The sequence below is a fragment of the Marmota monax genome, unplaced genomic scaffold, assembly GCF_021218885.2.
Source record: "Marmota monax isolate L192 unplaced genomic scaffold, Marmota_monax_Labrador192_F-V1.1 WCK01_AAM20220418_F8-fsc00134, whole genome shotgun sequence".
NCBI classification, from domain to species: Eukaryota; Metazoa; Chordata; class Mammalia; order Rodentia; family Sciuridae; genus Marmota; species Marmota monax.
The window spans coordinates 3,605,910-3,624,703 of NW_026692281.1; the positions used below are offsets into that span (position 1 = coordinate 3,605,910).

The 18,794-nt window shown below is 36.8% G+C and overlaps 1 protein-coding gene across 14 annotated transcripts in view; it reads right to left on the minus strand.

The window, feature by feature from the left end:
• The window catches only part of Zc3h12b (zinc finger CCCH-type containing 12B), a 270,812-nt gene extending 264,741 nt beyond the window's left edge, over window positions 1-6,071 (minus strand). For all 14 annotated transcript variants that reach the window (XM_058578244.1, XM_046440400.2, XM_046440401.2 and 11 more), the window contains exon 1: window positions 5,595-6,071. The gene's annotated coding sequence lies outside the window, so the exon portion shown is untranslated. The remainder of the gene's footprint in view (window positions 1-5,594) is intronic.
• Window positions 6,072-18,794: the final 12,723 nt, after the last annotated feature.

Genomic DNA, 18,794 nt, shown 5'->3' on the forward strand with positions numbered 1-18,794 from the left:
ATATATATATACAAATATATACAAATACATATCCAAATATAGACATTATATATACCTATATTACATATTACATATAACTATATTTGTATATAGAAAGATATTTGTATATGTCATATATGCATGCATATATTTGAAGATATATATAATATATATACAAATATATGCATATATATAAATGTAATATATACAAATGTCTTTTGTAAAACAAATTTAGGGGCCACAGAAATAACTTAGAAGTGACAATAAGGACAAACCCAATATCCACAGTGGTTAGGAAAAGTGGAAGTGAAGTACAAAAAGTGAGCTTAATGAAGAGCTCTATAATTCAGAAATGTGAAAGGTCAGGGACACCTAGAAGACCCTAAAAGTTCCACCAGAAAACTAAAACTAGTCAATGAATTCAGCAAAGTAGCAGGATATAAAATCAACACCCATAAATCAAAGGCATTTCTGTATATCAGTGACAACTTCTCAGAAAGGGAAATGAGGAAAACTACCCCATTTTCAATAGCCTCAAAAAAAATAAAATAAAATACTTGGGAATCAACTTAACAAAAGAGGTGAAGGATTTATATAATGAAAACTACAGAACCCTAAAGAAAGAAATCTAAGAAGACCTTAGAAGATGGAAAAATCTACCTTGCTCTTGGATAGGCAGAATTAATATTATCAAAATGACCATACTTCCAAGAGCACTATACAGATTTAATGCAATTCCGATCAAAATTCCAATGACATTCCTCATAGAAATAGAAAAAGCAATCATGAAATACATGGATATACTAATGCTTACTCTACAGTGGTTTTAAATTAAAGTTGTTATAAAATGCCATTTCATCATTATTAATTATTTCACAATTCCTGGTTTCAGTTAATATTTATTGCAACTACAATTTGTTACAAAATTTTCTATTACACAATATTATCAACAACAAAATTAATTCCAGAGGTACATTTGTGGGTAGGAAAATAACGAATCAGACCACAGGGGAACTTTTGGATGCCCATGTTTCAAAGAGTTAACAAGGCATAATATGACATTAAGAGAATGATAACAGTACATGAGACAGCTCCAATGAATATTAGTTGATAATTTATATATGAAGGGTTTTGTTTTATTTGTAGGCACAGTATTTGAAGAAGGAATTCCACTGTCTACCTCTTTTCCTACACTGAAGTATCTTTGCTATTGGTATCTTTCACTTAATGAAAAAGGTTATGTTCTAGGACAATTTACTCCAAAGGAATAGTTGGGGAAAAAGACGTATTTCTGATAACCTTCCATCATAAAATGTACAGATGTGCTCAGCTGGAAAATGGTCATTTGACACACCCACAAAAAGATCATAGAATAGAATAACACTTGTAAAACTACATATTTAAGAAAAAGTAAAACTTATGAATACATTGCTAGTACTCAGTATAATGTTGTTCTTCATCAGGACTCAGTAATTAGATGAGATGTACAGAAACTGACAGTTCTTTACCCTGTTTCACATGCTGTCATCAACTAAGATATGCACCTTAAACCATCATAGTACTTAGAACTTGAATTAAATTACTTTTCATTGTCTCAGCAGTTTCTCCATCATTTCAATTCACCAGTTCTCTTTCAAAAGATCTTCCTTTTGATACTGGCATAAGAAGCTAAGAATAGAAATGTGCAACATTTGTTTAGCAAGGGAGATTTACCTCAATAACTTCTGAATACATTTCGCTACTTGTTAACTGGTTGAATTCCAACAATAATCATATATTTGTGGACTGAGTCTGAATGGATCATTATGTTCTCTAATATGATTTACTTAACTATTATCAGACCTGCTAAGTAGACAATAGTTGAAATAAAAATTTTACTTGTTGAATCTAGAAACTTTAAGCTACTGTGAATTAAAATCTAAGAAGTAATTTTAATCAAAGAAGACTAATGCTGTAGCAAAAGATACCACATGAAAGGTACAAGATAGTGTATAAAAACCTCAAAAATTTGGAGCCTCAAGTTGGGAGCCAGGAGCGGGAGTGCATGCCCATAATCCCAGCAGCTTGGGAGGTTGAGACAGGAGGATCACAGGTTCAAAGCCAGCTTCAGCAATGGCGAGGCATTAAACAACTCAGCGAGACCCTAGCTCTAAATAAAATACAAAATAGGGCTAGGAATGTGGTTCAGTGCTTGAGTGTCCCTGAGTTTAATCCTAGTACTCAAAAACATTTTTTTTTTCAAGTTTGGCTATATTGTTCCTTAAGTGTATGCATCCTGGTTAATTCCAAAATGTGAATTTCTGTTGGAAGACATGCCTCTGTTTTGATACAATATAGGTGCTCCTTCATGTATGATGGAGTTATGCCCCAACAAAACTATCACAGGTTGAAAATATCATGGGAAAATGCACTTAATACACTTAACCTATTGAACATTGCTTAGCAACACAGTATAGAGTAGAGGTTATTACTCCTCATGATCACATGGCTGACAGAAAGTCATGGCTCACTGCAGCTGCCCAACATTGCTAGAGTGTGTGTGTACACACACACACACACACACAATATATATATATTACATATTACTCAGGGGCACTCAACCACTGAGCCATATCCCTAGCCCCATTTTGTATTTTTTATTCAGAGACAGGGTCTCACTGAGTTGCTTAGTGCCTCATTTTTGCTGAGGCTGACTTTGAACTCAAGATCCTCCTGCCTCAGCCTCCTGAGCTTCTGGGATTACAGGCATGCATCACCATGCCCAGTGCTAGAGAATATTGAAGCACATATTGCAAGCCTTGGGAAAGATCAAAATTCAAAATTAAAAGTAGTTTCTACTTACTGCATATTGTTTTTGCACCAGTGTACACTGTAAAGTTAAAAAATTGTAAGAGAAACCATACTAAGACAGGGACCATCAGTAATTACAGTAGACTTTTCTTTTCTTTTTTGGTACCAAGTATTGAATCCTGGGACAATCAACCACTGAGCCACATTCCCAGTCATTTTTATTTTCATTTTGAGACAGGATCTCCATAAGTTGCTGAGTGTAATTGTATTTTAAATACTGATATTAGCTGCCAATTATTAATATTTGCCTTATTAATAATATTACAGCTTTGACAGGTATAAATATTCAGGCCTCTGACATATCTCTCCCCTTTGTTTCAGAAAATGATAGAAATAGTAGTACTAAATGGTAATGCTAAAAACTAAGTTATTGTATATTTTAATGAACCAAAATTCATGTTGCTTATGGAATTTGTCCAGTAGTCTTTGGAGCATACTAAGAACATAAGGTTGTACTTATCAGACCAGTTTTTTATGAAACACTTAAGTTATAACTGTCTCTTCCTAGATAGTACAAAATGAACAGTAAAAATGTACATATCATAAAAATATGTGAACTTAATTATCTATACTTACCTAGAAAACATTTTCATATGCTCCAGGAAATAGAACAGTTGTTTTTAAGTCTGACTTTTATAGCAGGAACATTTGTTAAATTATTTATATTTATTAATTTCCTATGTAATCTATCAATGAAAATTATGCCCACTACAAAGAACTTAATTGCCATTGATGGTCCCTTCCTTATTTAGGTTTACCTAAGAGAATACTAAACACAAGCATTAGAAAATCAAGTACCTTAGCTCATGCTATGCTGAATTCCTTCCCCTTCCAACAAAGCTTATATTTCCAAAATCTAGACTGATTTTTCCTATAAAACCTTTTCAGGCAAAACCCAGCCTCTGGTGATCTCTCTTAACTCTTAATTCTTTTAGTTCTTATTCTGCAATGTTCTGTGTCTCAATTATTGACTATGATGTCTCATATATATATTTTGTTCTGTCCTCCACAGTATGCAGGACAGTAGTGAGTAATGAACAGAAGCTTGAAATTAAAGCTTCTTGAAAGTAACTTAAAAAAAAAAACTCATTCCAGAGTTCATTGGTCAAGTGCTCTGACTGCACCTGCAAAATGAGCTATCAATATTAATTTGCCACTTGGTTATGACAACCTTGTTAAATGCTCGTGTGTATTTGGTGCCTACCTAGCCATATTCATTACAATAGAAATATATTGGATCCAATCACTTCCTGGTTCTGCAAGTACATGAAAGTGAACAGTACTTACTCATATGGCACATCATTATTTCAAATAATTCAAAGTTATGATTATTCAAAATAATCATCAAGAGATTGTCCAAAACAAAACAAAAAAATCTTTAACTTTGGAATGTAGCAACTAGAAGTACTCCAGATTGCCAGTATACAAAACAAACAATACACACTGAGGACCAAGATCATTTTCCAGTAGTACCAGAATTATGTTGTGCTTTAAACCATAACCAAGAGAAGCTCAAACAAAAATGCTGCCAAGGCAAAGTATTTCACCCAAAAACTATCAGGGAGTTGGCAGTCTTAACAGATTCACTAAATAAAGTTATCTAATCACAAATGGCATCTATATACTTTTAAATATCTTTAGCTTTTAAGCTAAAAACTAAATTTGGCTTTTCCATTATTCTGCCTTTTTTTCACCACTTCTCTTGGATAAAGGAACCTAAAATGGCTTAATACCAGTAGGGAGGGAAGAGAACCAAAGAAAAGAAGAAATCCATCATTGACTGTCTGCTCAGAGCACCTTACAATCAGAATTACTATTTAATTTAAATTCAGTTCACTTTTGAAAGGGTTCAATTATGAACTGAAAATTTCGACCACCTACTTTTAAAGAAAAATATCACTCCTCAGAGATAATGTCTTTCCTTTTCAAAACGCACCCATATCAGTGTTTTTGGAAGTGACTATTTTCAACTGCAGGCTACCTCAGGAGTAACAAGAGATCACAATGACCCATCCTCAGTTTTATTTGGAACATTTTGGTTTCATCAACATATTTATAAAAGAAAAAGTATGTCATTCTGGATGAAGAGTAGTTTGTAAAGCCTAATTCCCCTGTTATCAATCATCTACTCTGCCTACTTCTCAAGTTTGATGGCACTTTGGAAGTCGAGTAGTGACTAGTGTTGCTAGTTTGTTTTAGCATTACCATTCAATGTAAGTACTATCTTCGTACTTTTACATCTCAGGAGTCAGAAGCCAGGCACAGGCTTTCAGAAGCTCTTGGCACACGAGTAGAAAGAACACTGAAAAGTAAGGGGCCACTCGAGCTAGCTGTTCAAGCGTTGAGTCAAGAAAAGACAGCAGCCTAGAGAATGGCTCCTGAAAAGTCTGTAGGTCAGGCTGAGCCTCGCGAGAGCAAAAGCCAGAGCCAGAACGAAGGGAAAGGGGCGAGCATGGCACTGGGAGAGTAAGTCCCCGAGTCAAGGACCAAGCTGCGTGACTGTACGTAGAATTATCAGCATCTAAGGCATCTAAGAAGCAAAGCCAGGCCTTAAACACAGACTCCACGTTCCTGGACACCAGGGTCTAGCCCAGAAAGTCATGACTCTGAGAAGGAAAACTACCTCGAAGGGATTAGTGAGCTTGAGAGGAGATGTAGGAGAAGCATCAGAAGCTTCTGCAGGAGAAATCGCTTCGCTCGCCTCCCGGGGCCCCGGAAGCCAGGAAGGCGATCCAGCACTGGGCGAGTGTGGTGCCACTACTCACCCCTACTCTTCTAAGGTCCTGGTCATCGCCTTGCTCGACGCAGTCTCTGCAGGGGGGAGCCCCTCCCCCGCCCGCCACGCAGAGTGGGCTCGGCGGGCGAGAGGAGGCAGCAGCGCAGGTGTCCCAGAGCCGGGGCCAAAGAGAAGCTGGGTGCAAGAGAGGCAGCCCGGTGCCTTGCGCTCCTTGGCGCCGCCAACTTCACCACCATCGACGTGGAGAGACCAGGGGAGGCAACGGGGGGGAGGGGGGGGCAGGCCCTCGCCCAGGGGCCCGGACCCTCCGGAGGTACTAGGCCCGAGCCTCTGGCGGGACCGCCGCCCCGGGTCCCCTCAACGACACGACCCCCAGGCCTGATTTCCGTCCCTCGGCCCCCGCGGCCACAGAGCAGCGGCGGCTCCCTCTTGGGGCCGCGGTCGCAGCTGCATCCTCGTGCTCCTCCTCCTCTGGCGCCGCTGCCTACACACACAGCCCTGGCGCCGTTACCGCCGCGGCGCCCCGACCGCCGTTGCCTAGCAACCGCGCGCATGCGCCCCACCCCCGCCGGCGACCGCCGCCACCGCTGGCGCCACTGTCAAGAGCTCGGACTAGCCAGTCTGCCATCTAGAAAAGTGCGCAAAACCCCACTTTTGGGAACCTGAATGGAGTGATGTCAAAGGAAGGGTGGGACAGGGAGAGGTCCAGGTTGCTCTGCAATTCGAAAGGGCTGGGGAATTGGAATACCACCATCTCCCAGCCCCAGGACAGGCACCTGGGCAGTTAGAGTAAGAGTTCAACAACCTCCCTACTTATTTCGCCGCCTTTAGTCTTGCCTCCTCCAATTATCTTTCACAAGGCCTGCCAAAGGGAGTTTCTAAATAACTCATCTGACCATGTCACTTGTCTGCAAAACTCCCATGATTAAGGGACAACCCCCTTAATGGGGCCTAAAAAATCTTGACTACCACAACAGTATCCTTTAGGGTCTCCCTGCCTTTAGACTTGTCTCCCTTCAGTCCTTTATCATATTTCTATCAGAATGATTTTGTACGTCATCTATTCTCACTTCTCTGGTTCAGAGAATGGACTTTGGAGTTAGAACCAAATTTAAACTTCTGTTCCACCACTGAATAGCTCTGTTTTTGTTTTGTTTGTTGAGTTAGGATGCTGAACCTCTCTGAATCTGTTTCCTCAGCTAGAAAAACGGGGATAATCATAGTACTTACAGAATAGTTATGAAAGTTCAATGAAAGAATGCCTGTAAAGCACTTAACACATAACTTCTTCTGGCACAGAGTAAGCATTCAGTAAAAATTAGAGCTATTTTTTAGTAGTTCATCATTGCCTATAATACAGAAGAAAGTAGAAAATCCCAAGATTCACCTGGGTAAGTAATCTATATGAACCCTACAGCCTATAGGGCTTGTTTTTAAAATAATTTTTTATGTAGTGCTGAAGATCAAACCCAGTACCTCACACTTATTAGGCAAGTGCTCTACCACTGAGCCACAACTCTAGTCCCTGCTAGAGGGCTTCTTGCTAAACCTAATCAACAGGATTTTTGCTAAAGCAAGACCATAATGAGAATGGAATATAAGGAGTCTGATCAGATATCAAGGGTGATCAGATAACAAGGAAGGATCATTTTTAACATACTGACTCAAGATTCTTGCTAAAACTGAACTAAGTGGGTCAAAGGCAGACCCCAACTTCAAGTCTTAATTAAGAAGACTCAGAGGAGCCTGACTCAGCGTTTGGTCATGGAGATTGTCAAGCAAAAGACAATACCTTTTAATGGAAATTTGTGTCACCACAGATCTAGTTTCTTGACTCAGTACTGCTTGGCAATCCTTTCACTTTTTCCTGAGCAATCTCTCTCCAGTTCTGTCCTACTATTATTCCCATCCTTAACCATTTTCCACATTTACTGATGACTTCATCACCTATTTCTCAAGCCCACCACCGAATGAGTGGCTTTAATTTGTACTTTCCTTTAAAAAATAAAGCTAACAGGAAATTTTCTCACCTATAATCTGCATCTGCTCCCATGTTAAACCTTTATCCCTGCAGTTTCACATAGCATGTGTAATACTAAATTGTCAATCTGAGCTCCTGATCCTAGACTCATTCAGCCCCTCAGAGATCTTGCCCTGTTGCTTTTACTTTATGATTCCAGTATCCTACACTTCTCTCTAGTGCGTCACTCTCCTCAGCCTATAAAACTTAATCAATGTTCTTCCATTGTTAAAAGGAATACTCTTCCTTTATTTTGGACCCTTCTTTAGTTTCTTAGATGTGTCTTCAGTTATCCTATCAACTTTCCTTCTCAGAGTTATTTATCTACATACATTGCCTCTATTCCTTCACTTCCCATTCACCTCTCAAACATGGTAGTAAGGATTTCACTTCCACCTCTAAAACCTCTTTTGTTAAAAGCACCAAATACTGACAAATTTCTTTATGTACTGGGAACTTTCAACACTTTTCTTATTGGATCTCACTGCTGCACATGATAATATTGATCACTTTGGTCTGCTTGAAATTGTATACTAACTTGGTTCTGGGACACACATTCTTCTTGTTGGTTTCCTTCCTTTTTACCTTTTTAATTTCTATAGGTTTCATAGCCTTTTCTTCTACCCACTCCTTAAATGTTGGTGTTCCTCCACAGTTCTGTGCTTGGCCTGTTTCTCTTGTTCTACTATCTGAAATCTATTCCCTGTACTTGAATACCTTTCAAATCTATATTGATGGCTCAGACTTCCCTCCTGAGATCTAGGTCAGAATAGATTTGAGTATATTCAGGTGCCTACTAGACATTGCTTTGGATACCTCCAAGCAATTCAAATTCAATGTATCCCTACCTGAGCCCATTATCTTTCCATGCCAATGTGTTTTTCTTTGTTCAGTTCCCAAAATAACTCCCAAAAGGGAAACACTGGTACCATCACATAATGATTTCATATTCTCTCAGAAATAGCTGTCTTATGAGCATTTTACGTGTTATGCCAAGACTTCTATAGCTTTTCCTGAAAAATAAAGTGCAAATATGCACCAAAGAGGAATAAGTTATATAATCAGAATAGGAGCTTCATGAGAACAGGCATTCCTGTTGGCTTTGTTCAATATTCACAATAATATGTGGCACATAATAGGCCCTCAGTCAATCTTCATTGAATAATTCAATGATTCAATGAATAATTCTGTAATCCTATACTTAAAGACTCTTAGTTCAGGAATTCTAGTAGATAATAGCATCGAAATAAAGAGATAGATGAATAAATAGATATAAATGAATAGATATCAATATATATCCATAGATTAGGGAGAAATATTACTTTTATGTCTGAAATAAGGCAAAAGATATTTGTAACTACATTTCACCCAGATTTCCATACATAGAGCGTAAAGAAAAAGGAGGCAGAGGGGGATAAAAAAAGTACTTCATCTATCTCTTAGAATAGTCTGTTGTAGTTCTTCCAGATGTGTGTGTGTGTGTGTGTGTGTGTGTGTGTGTATATATATATATATATATATATATATATATATATCTGTTATAGACAAAAGTTCCCTGTAGTTATTTCAATTCATGTGAAAATGGCATCTCTAGAAATCAGAGCAATACAGACAACTGAAGATGCCCACTTTAGTTACAAAGTTCATTTCATCTTGTTTGGTACTCTATTCAATAGTGAATAAAGGATATGTGAAACACTCTGTCTATTCTGTGCCTGTTGATTTCTTGAAATTATGTCTTGTTGAGACCAAAAGAAGCAAAATGAATTATAATCTTAAGGAGCAATGCAATTCTGCATGCAGGCCCCCACATGAGTCCTATATATTCCTGTCATTTCAGACACTCTCTTTTGTGTCACACATCTAATTAAGCCCTCCTGATTCCATCTCCTAAATTTTTTATATCCATTTTTCCTTTATACTTGCACTACCACAATTTTTGCCTTAAGTTTAGGTCTTCATCATTATTTTGTCAGGTGTATTTCAAAAACTTCCTAAGTGGGCTTCTTTCCTTTTTTTCTACTGAATATGCTTTAAGGTCCATATTACTCGTCATAAAGCATCTCTTCTTCAACCTTATATCTAACATTCTCCATATCCCACTTCATGCTTAGAAATATATTATTTCCAATTCTTCTTTAATGAATATTCCCTTTCTCTTGGGGGATTCTCTTCCCATCAACTCCATCTATTTTAAATGTAGGAGTTTTCATGTTACGTAATCTCTGGGTCACAGTGGACCAAATAACCTGGGACTATCATAGTCCTTCCTCAGGAATCTGAAATCTAGACTAAGAAATCTTATCCCAGTATGGTTGCTTTCTTCTGCTGAGTAGTATAAAATTGAGAACTGTTGGTAGCAATCATTTTTCTGTCATATGGTCTGGGAAATAGAAAAGAAAAAAACTAGTCTGTTTTGCAAGATGAAGCAGACACACAGTAAGATTCAGCAATGAGAGAGATACTCCAGATAACAGTTGAGTTCCTAGCTCCAGCTTACTCCTAAAACCTCACTTGCCTTGTTGTTTTGGGGTTCTATAAGACACTCTTCTATCCTCATGTTAAAATCCCTTTGTTGCTCAAGCTAGTTTAAGTTCAACTGCTATTCCTTGCAAACAAACATATTTCTTTCCCACATTATTATTTTCCCACTGCCTGGAAAATTGCTGTTTCTTCCACAACCATTTTGCCTGAATAATTTCTCATTTTAATGAAGAAGGTAGCACTCAGTCCCTCTGCCTGTACCAGGAAGATACTTGTCTTTCTATCCTTCTCTTACCTCATTCATTCCTAAGAAAAGGAAATACTAATAGAAAGGAGACCAGTAGAATAGTGGAAGGGAACCAGAGAGAAGGAGCCAGGGAAGGAAAAAGAAAGTAGTAGGGAATGAAATAGACTAAATTATATTATTATATTGTATGCATATACAAATATGGAACAATAAATTCCACTATCATGTATAATTATTTTTAAAAAGGAAATAATTATAGGTCAGATGGCATGACCCTCACTGGGTCAGGTTTAATAATAGATGGTGTAACAGTAGACCTCTTCATGCTTTGAATATAGTCCTTGCTGCTTAGCCACTGAGGCTTATTCTAAAATGGATGTGTTTTTTCCTCTTTTCCCTCTCCCAAATTATCAAGTAAATTTTGAAACCCCATCAGGTGCACCCCTGGAATGTAGCCTTTGAATCACCTCTTTAAAAACCCTCTGTCCCCACTGATGTGTAGAATCACAGACAGGAATCTCCTGTGTTTCTCCTTCGCTAGCAAAGCAAAATGATTTCTTTTTCCTTTTTCTCAAAACCTTGTCTTTATTATTGAATTGGTACTGGGGACAAGGACCAAACTTTCAGTAACAATGGAATCAGTGTTTCAAATAGATCTCATGTCCATGCATGGCACTTCCTTTCCTGCCCCTCCTCTCTCCCTGCTGTGGATACTGTGAGCAAACCAGGATCTACCTTGAGGAAATTCCAGCTATGCTCTTCTCTGTACTAAGAATACAGGCATCAATTCATATTCCTGCATTATGTGATTGATCAGAGAAGAGAACTATTTTGATTTGAACTTGAATACAAGAGTGCCATTAGGAAACCTCACTAAGGCTTCAAGTGAACCACATTTCAACTGCACTTTCCCATAGCTTTACACAGGGAATATTTTAATAACTTTTTTTTATTTAGTTATCTGTGGACCTTTATTGTATTTATTTATATGTGGTACTGAGAATCAAACCCAGTGCCTCACACATGCTAGGCAAATGCTCTACCACTGAGCTACAACCCCAGCCCTATATAGGGAATGTTTTATGCAGGCTCCTATGTTTGGTAATCTCAGATACAGCTTGTATTAAGATATTCTGTCCTAAAAAATAGAATATCCTTGGGGAATGTTGATTGACGAGGCCACTTCCCTTCCACTAAAGCTAGGTTAGAAGGTGGAGTCCCACATAGAGAAAGAAAACCCAGTCAGGAAAAACCCTTTATAGATAGGAAGGATTTGGGCTTACATACTTCTGTGCATTGGTTAGCCATATGGTATCTTGCTGTCACCACCCCAACCCATTTCTAACCTGCAGCAGAGGAATGGTGTGTTTTTCAAGAAAATTTGCATGCTGCTAAGGCAGGAACATTATATGGTGGGAGAAATTTAGCTCTGCCATTTGGGTAACTGAAGCCTAGGGAATTCAAGACTGTTATGGATTCATGCTTGGTAAGTGCCAAAAGTAGCAGCACAGAGTTAATACAGATCTGGAATTCCATGAGATTTTTGTAAATAAACAGGGCAGTTCATCTGCATTCTCCCAGGAGCAAATGCTCTCAGTTGAATTTTATTTAATATGTTGTAGACACTGTACAATTAACAAAAATTGACAGGGATACAGATGAAGATATAAATATTTCTCTCTCTTTCCCTCTCTCTCTCCCCACCCCCGCACCTTCTATTCTCATTCCCCAAACAATAGTGCTGGTAACAGCAATATAAAAACATTATTGTTTTTGCTTAAGATTGTTGTAAGCACATTTTATGAGTATGGGACTGGAATTAGAGAAAAGTAAAACCCAAGGGATATATAATCCCAGTTTTTTTCTGTTATCTGTGCATATGTTGCATGGTAGCAGAATTTATTGTACTCTATAAATATATAGTCACCTTTATCTCCATTTTTGTAATAAGTTTTCTCAATGATTGGCTAATAATTAATGTAACATTTAGAAAGGATACATGAAACTTTTTAATTTTTTATTATTTTTTGCATTATAACTCTTAATACACCTTTATACCACAATTTTTCATGTCTCTGATAAGGTATGTTGAGGATACATGAAACTGAATCAATCCAACTTCAGAAATTCTAGAAGAATTTTAATCATAGTGAAATACAGCCAGGCACACAGATGTTGAAGGAAACTAGTCTCCACTCAGGCATCTGGGTGACACCTACTCTGGCTGAGTTAAAACAAAATGAAAAATTAGGGGAAGATAATTTTGGTTTTCATTTCTTTGGGAATTTAATTTCTAAAGATGAAGCAAGATTCAGTATGAGACATTTATCTTTGTAGAAATTCAATCCTTGGAAGGATATTTGTTAAAATGAAGGATATTCTGATTTTGTTGGGCTGGTGTTGCATTATCTGGAATATGCTACCATGTAGTACTTACTGAATTAGGTTGAACAAGTATAGATACGCGTAATTTGGTATGGGAAATAAAGTAGTAGATAGACAAAATGTTTATGGATGTCAGGGAGATGGTGTCACAAAAAGAGGCAAAAAAATTAATGGGTCTTCTCCCTCAAGAAGGATAGTATGGATGACCATGAATTTAGCTAATACACCCAAAGGGCTAAGAGGTAATAAAGTAAAATGATGTAAGGGGAAATAAGCTCCAACTACCCCTCTTCACATCAGAAATACATGTAATAAATGGTTTCTACATATTTTCCTACTCTTTTCCCTCTTCCTAAACAGGAAGGAAACTGCCTGGATCATATATTCTTTTTTTTTTAAGAGAGAGAGAGAGAGAGAATTTTTTTAATATTTATTTTTTGGTTTTCAGTGGACACAACATCTTTATTGTATTTTTATGTGGTGCTGAGGATCGAACCCAGCACCCTGCACATGCCAGGCGAGCACGCTACTGCTTGAGCCACATCCCCAGCCTGATCATATATTCTTGTGAGGAATGGGATCACTGGACTAAGGATCAGGCAGCTGGGCAAGGCCTTGGTCTCAACTATATCCCCCTTCAACTATGCTGGAATCATCAAAGTTCTTTCTTTTCATTGAAGATTATCATGCCCTATGGCTGATTAAGAAAAAAAAGGTTGTATTTCTATTTGTGCTGAATTGAGAAGATACCAGCCTCTCTTAGGCCTCAAATTTGTGCCCTGCGATTCAAATCAGTTTTGCTAGAACTCTGTATTATATATATTTAGACCAAGGTCCAAATAATAATAAGATCCTCTGTTTCCTCTTTTTATTATTCTAATCTCAGGGAAAATTGAGAAAGAAGAGTAGTACAAATTTTTTATATTCTGGCCAATAACAACAAAATCTGTCCACATAATAAATCATAATCTTCTTTTGTAGCAGGTATCTATCAAATTATATATATATATATATATATATATATATATATATATATATATATATATATATATATCCAGAAACAGTCTCTAGAAATTTTGCTTCCCTTATCCTGTTCCTCTACCTCACCATCTAGATGGTTACAACCATGCTGGGAATGGAGATAAAATTTATTGGTAGAACATTTGCCTAGAATGTGCAAGGCCCCAAGTTTGTTTCCCAGTACCACAAATAAAAGAGAGGGTTGCTGTGTTATTACAACCTAATCATACTTCCTAGGCATAGTTGTTTGGACCACGGTGGGTACGGTATTTCAGGTAAGCCATTTGATTCTTTCCCTGGGGTAAGGACTTTTTTTTCTTTTCATTATCTTTAAAAATTTTAATTTTAATTGGCATACAACATTTGTAGTTAACATTTTGTGGCATGATATGATAATTCAATACATATATATGAAGTGTAATAATGGAGTTAGGGTAAATAGCATTTTCATCTCAAATATTATCATATTTGCATGTTTGGAACTTTCAGCCTCTTCTTCAGTGATTTTTGAAATGTATAAAAAATTGTGGTAAACTATAGTTGTCTTACTGTGCTATAAAACATGAAAACTAGTTCCTTCTGTGATATATAACATGAAAACTAATTCTTTCTATGTAACATATAGTGGTACTTGTTATTCAATTTCTCTCTATTCTCCCATCCCCCACTCTTCTTAGCCTCTAATGACAACTTTTCTACTTTCTATGTGCCCCCAAATTTTTGGCTTCTACAAATTAGGGAGAACATGCAATATTTGTCTTTGTGTTCCTGAATTATTTCATATGACATAAATTTACTCCAGTTCTACCCATATTGAAGCAAATTATAGATTTTCATTCTTTTTATGCTATTCTGTAATGCAAATGTATCATATTTTTAAAATCCATTCATCTTTTGAGGGATATCTTGTTTGATTCCACATCTTGGTACTGAAAATAGTGTTGCAATAAAAACAGAATTGCAGGTATCTCTTTCCTATAATGATTTCATTCATTTCATATGTGTGTGTGTGTGTGTGTGTATATAAATAAATATATATATATATATATATATATATATATATATATATATATATATATATATCTCCAAAGGGAATGAAATATTTATGGGGGGGAAGGGAGGGAGAGAGGGAGAGAGATTGACAGATTTTCTTCAGTAGTTCAATTGATGAGTCGTGTGTAGTTCTATTTTCAGGGTTTTTCTTTTTTTAAGAACCTCCACATTGTTTTCCACAATAGCTGTGATAATTTACATTCCCCCTAACAATGAATAAGTGTTCCCTTGCTCTCACCTTGATTAGTCTTTGTTATTTTTTATCTTTTTGATCTTAGTAATTCTAACTGGCAGCATGGATGAGATGACATTTCATTGTGGTTTTGACTTTCATTGCCCTCATGATTAATGATATTGATCATTTTTTCATATACTTCTTGACCATTTATCTGTCCTCTTTTGAAAAATGTCTATTCATGTCTTTTGCCCATTAGTAAATTGGATTATTTAACATTTTTATGGTTGTTTGAATATTAATCCCTTGACAGATGCGTGGTTTGCATATATTTTCTCTCATTCTGCAACTTGGTTCTTTACTCTGTTTATTAGTTCCTTTGCTATGCAGAAGTTTCTTAGTTTGATATAATCCTATTTGTCCAATTTTGCTTTTTTAACTGTGCTTTTGAGGTCTTAACCAAAAATCATTGTTTATACCAATATTTTGAAATGTTTATGTTTTCTCTAATAGTTTCATAGTATCAGGTCTTTCATTTAGGTCTTTAATTCATTTTAAGTTGATTTTTTATATGTAAAGAAGTAGGGTTTTAATATCATCCTTCTGGAAAAATATATCCAGCTTCCCCAGCAGTATTTATTCTAGTGACTCACCTTTTCCGGTTTATTTTCTTGATGTTTTTGTTGAAAATCAGTTGACTATGAGTTGGGGTGTGGCTCAGTGATACAGTGCTTGCCTAGCATATTAGCAGCCCTGGGTTCAATCCCTGGCACTGAAAAAAGAAAAAAAAAAGTATATCAGTTGGTTATAAGTATGTGGGTTTATTTCTGATTTATTTCTGGATTTTCTATTGTCATTGGTTTATGTGATGGCTTTTATGCCAGTTTCACAACATTTGGTTACTATAGCCTTGTAGTTTTAGTAGTCAGTGTTGGGATGACTCAAAAGTTGTTCATATTGCTCAGGTTTACTTTCACTGTTTTGGGCCTTTTGTGGTTCTGTATGAATTTTGTGATTGCTTTCTCTATTTCCATAAAGAATGCCATTGGTATTTTTGTGGGGATTGCACTGAATTTCCTGATTGCTTTTGGTAGTAATGGCATTTTAAGAATATTCATTCTTCTATTCCATGAGCACAGGATGTTTTTTCCCTTTTATCAGAAGAGCAAAAGCTTTTCTGTGAGCTCTTCAAGTTGATTCCACTTCATGATCATTGGTTAAACTAGGTGCATGGTCACCCTGATTTTAAGTAAACTGAAAAAAATATCTCTTCTGGGACTGGTATGACCAGTATGACTGCTGCCTGAAACAAAATTTTGGGTTCTCATTGACAGGGAAGAAAGGAGAAATATATTGTGAAGGCCATTAAAAAAACAAAGTCTACTATACTAATACATTTATTTAGAGATATAATACAAAAGTGAATTTGCTCCATATAAACCTAACTGCCTTGCAAGGTGGTTATTGGTCCATTAAAAAAATAGACTAGATATCTTTTATCACTGGGGGTAAACAAGTTAGGCAAGGACAAAAGTGTTTTACATAATATACAGAGGAGAAAGTTTGAGGAGCAAAATGGAAAGAAGAGCACCAAGAGAAGATGGAAGGAGGAGAAAAAGATGGTGAATGCTGAACTTTCCATGTTACCTCCAAGTTTTTTTAAAAGTCGAGAACTAATGAAAGGATTTCTTATGAAAACTGGTATAGTGTTGAGCTCTGTGTGTAAATTTTATTAGAGTAAAATGCAATCAGCATGTGTAGATGAAGGAGTTAGAGACCAGAGCTCAAGGAAAGGAAGAGGATATAAGCCTCACAGGTGATCTTAGAAGTCAGGGAGAGTTAGTAATTCATACATCATGGAATGATTGAGGGCAAAATCAATAATTTAAAGATCTCTGATAAGTAAGGCTACCCTAGCCAACATCTGGATAATATGTGTTCCTTGGTCTTTGCAAATGATGAGCTCTTCAAAAACCCAGATAGAATATCATTCATTATTACATCTCAGCATTTTTTCAGATACCTGGAACATATAGATAGTCTGGAAATGAAGTCAACCAATCTGACTTGTGTTATAATTCTTGATATACCTATTTAACTCCCTTTAAAATTGGACTCTCAATTCATCTGTTTATTAAACAAAATGCCTTTGAACATGATAGGTACTTAAAAGGCCAATTTCCAGAAACCTGCCTTAATAGAGAGGAATAAAGCCCCAGGTAATCTGACTTCTATTTCTAGTGTGCTCTGTAATGCAGGATTTGATTTTTTGGCAGCTTGTTTCCTTCAGGCAAACATTAAAATGAATTTTCATTCCCAAGCAAATATTAATTTGTGGCAGGAGAAGGCAACAAAGACACATGCTGTGTGGCACAAGGAAAGCAGCTTGGGATTTTAATTCATCACCAGTGATCCACAATGTATACAGTTAAGTTGATGATCAAGAGTTGACAAAATACAGCCATTACTCACAATGAGAAACTGTTTAGGTCATTCATTTTCTCTAGGTATAACTGGGTATAGAAGCAATACTGGAATGATAGACACTATAATGCGGAGAATGATAATTTTATAAACTAAAATTATGGAATTTTGCTCACTTTATAATTTCATGCAATTTTCATGCTGCAGAATATGTTCATAAATGCTCTTTAAGATAAATTCAGGGGGCTGGGGCTGTAGCTCAGTGGTAGAGCACATGCTTCCACATATAAGGCATTGGGTTCAATCCTCAGCACCACATAAAAATAAATAAAGATATTGTGTCTATCTACAACCAAAACATTTTAAAAAAGATAAATTCAGTTCACTTTTTTCAATGGGGATAGAACTAACTTCTAGCAAATACCTGTTATATGTTGAGTAATACATTATACACTATACAAATATCACATTCAATGCCCTCTTCAGTAAATTTTATGGATTATATAGCTGAGTTTCAGAGAGGCAAAGTGGCTTTCCCCCAGGTTACAGCTAGAAAATGAAAACATGAAGAATTGATCCAAATTGCTGGGACCTGCCTTCAGAGTTTCTGATTCAATAGTTTTAGGATGGGTGTTGAGAGTTTGCATTCTACAAGTGCCAGGTTATGCTGACCCTGCTGTTGTGTAGATCACACCAAAAGAAAAAAAAAATTGATCCTGGACTGGGGATATAACTCAGTTGGTAGAGTGCTTGCCTCACGTGCATAAGGCCCTGAGTTCAATCCCTAGCACCACAAAATACACACACACACACACACACACGTTGATCCAGGGAATCTAACTTTGGAAAGCCTTAAGTCACCAAGTCTTGGGCTTTCAAATCAGTGGAACATGGCAAACCAGTGTACCACAAATGAATTTTAAGTGTGAAGAGGAATTTATGTATGAAGGATCCAGTCCCATTATTGGGCTGTTTCTACCTAAATATTAAAAAGATTTTCCTTTACACAGGCAATCAGCTGAGGGAAGTGAGGGTAGAAGAGAAAATATCTGAATCACAAGTTGTTAGCTTATGACAGAATGTTTGAATATTATTCTGGACATGTCTATCATTTCCTTACTGTATTATTTTTGCCGCATAACAAGTTACCCTCCAACCACCAATCTGGCATCTTAAAACAGTCACATTATCTCACAGATGCTGTGGGTCAGAAATGCAGACTCAGCTTGATTGCATCCTCTGCTCCAGGGTCTCTTACAGGCAGAGAGACATGCATGTCTCTTTGTATTGACTGGGTTGTAGTCATTCAACTTTGGAAAAATCTATTTCCAAATTCCCATTATTGTTGACAGGATTCAATTACTTGTGGATTGTTGGACTGAGGAATCTTAGTTTTTGCAAGCCACTGACCAAAGGCTGC